This window comes from Habropoda laboriosa, unplaced genomic scaffold (assembly GCF_001263275.1).
Source record: "Habropoda laboriosa isolate 0110345459 unplaced genomic scaffold, ASM126327v1 scaffold34, whole genome shotgun sequence".
Lineage (NCBI taxonomy): Eukaryota > Metazoa > Arthropoda > Insecta > Hymenoptera > Apidae > Habropoda > Habropoda laboriosa.
In genome coordinates, this window is record NW_017100142.1 from 1,192,959 (window position 1) to 1,195,343 (window position 2,385).

Sequence of the window (2,385 nt, forward strand, 5' to 3'; positions counted from 1 at the left end):
TTCCGGTTTTTATGTCTCCGGTAGAGACGAGGAGGCGATCGGGGCTATCGGCTAACAGAAATGAAAGGAGACAAACTTTAGGACGAAACAGCGGAATAATGCGTTCGTATTGGTATTATAGAGATAGGGAAGGGACTCCTGTTGCACGGGGCTCGATCGTGTCGCGACGGTTCGTTACGCGAACGCTGCCGACGAGGCAAGATCGATATTTATCTTGGCGAAAATCCAACGTGGAAACGGTGCCAAGTCGGATACGGATGATATCACGTCCTCCGCGAGATACCGGTACGTAATTATCGTCTCGGCGAATGTCATGTTTGCGCTCCGAATTTTCTGGCTTTCTGTCGAGAAATTAAAAGGGTGGCGGACGCGACGCGAATTTATCCAGCGAATGGCAAACAACAAGTCGAGCATGCAAATTGGAGAAAGCCAGCGGCAGGCAGGCATGCATTATTCGGCCGGGCAATCGATAATTTTTCTTTTTACGTTCGGATTCGGTGCGCAACCCCGAAAGAGTTGCCTTTTACCTCTCGGTGTTAAAAGCTGCGAGCAAAGAAGAGTAAAGTCTGCCAAGGACGTGGACCGTGGATCCCTAGGGAAGATCGCGGGAAAGAGGTCGCGCGTGTTTCGGTGACGGTGACGCTGACGGGAAGAGGAGAAGGGAATTCTCCAAAGTCCCCTCGATCGGATCTGGCTAGGCTACGTCGTCGAAGGGTGTCCCCCCGTTTAGCCAGCCGTACGTACAGGGACGTATCCCATCGAACGGCGATTCCTTCCGATCCCGTCTGTGTCTCGTCTCGAGGTGGTCGACGACGATGAGGCTATAAACGCGCCTAGGCGATCGTAAATAGGAGGAATCGCGCGTGGGTGTCCGTGACGGTGGAATAGATGGTATCGACGGAAAAGAGCCGCGAGGAGGAAAGGAGGAAACGGTGGCAGGGGAAGAGCACCCCGTTCGAGTACGGCCCTGCAACGTGCCCGCCCAATAAGGGTGCGTAGTCGGCGGCGTTCAGTCTCGTCGGAACGTTCGTCGAGGTAGGAGGTTTCGCTCGCGTGGTGTCCGAGTGTCGCGTGCCGGCCGCACTGCGGCCGTGCTCTTCCTTGCCCTGCCTTTTCTTCTCGAACGCTCCACACACACACACACCTCTTCCTCTTCTCTCCGGTTCTCCTTTGCTTTTCCTTCCTCTCTTCCTTCGACTCGACTCGGCTGGCTGGAATACGGGGAAAAAGCGCAGATCGTGCAATCCCCCGGGCATCTTGGGCGCGAGAAGAGGTCGTAACCGATGGGGGATGACGTTCGATGGAAAACGAGGTAACCGGACATTTTTCCCCCTCGAGCTTTCCAACGCCGACCTTCCTGCCTCGCGTGCTCTACCTCCTACCATTTCCTCTGTTACGACATGTGTAAAGAAGGATAGCGACGCAGCACGCGTCTTCTCCTAACCTTCTAGACGAAAGAAGCGCGCGAATCTTATCAGCCGCGTTACATAACCTGTACGGTTTCGCTACCGTCTAGTAGCAGCCAGCCTTCGCTCGATTTCGAACAAAGAAACGAGAATAGATTCTCTTGGCTACCAAGAACGACGGGCGGAATCGCGTTGCAACGTGCGATATCGTTTGCACGCGGAAGTATCACGTGCAAGGGTGTCGTTCGGTTATCGTTCGGTTATCGTTCGGTAATCGTACAAAGAGCGTAAACGGGCGAGAGAAGGTTGTCCCGTGGACTGGCACTCGGGGCTGCGAAAAACGGCGGCGCTCCGACGGCAGCTGCGCGAGAGGCGAGTAATAGACACGGATGAATTATTTTTGGTCGGGAGAATCCACGTGGAGGGTAGCTGGTTCGAATTAGCCGTGGCGAGAGAGGGGTGCGCGCCGCGACAACTGGAGCAAGGGGACGCCTTTTGCCATTTCCCCCGTCCGCTCCTATCCTGATTAATGTTTCTTTTAAATTCACCGACGAGCCGCGCGAAACCTATTCATGCATATCAGAATAGATAGAATAGAATTACGAACGCTCCTTCGTTTATGTAGGTAGCTCTGCATTGGATAAGGGTGCCTTCTTTCACCGTCGCGCGCAACTCGATTCGGAGGAGCGGGCTAAACGGATTAATACCGCGTCCTAAGACCGACCGACCGATGGAGGGGAGCGGTGTCGTTTCGAGACGAACGCGATCGGGAGAACGGCGAGAACCTCGACCGGCGCGGAAGCGCTGCGGTGTACGCGGGGAGATCGTTTTACTTTCGAATCGGTATGCATCTTGGAGAAAACTAATGGTCGCTCGATGGTGCGTATGTCTGTGTGCTGGGCGACGGGAAGAAAAGGAGACGCGATCGATCCGGGCCGGTGGCGGTGGCGGTGGCGGTGGTGGTGGCGGTGGCGGTGCC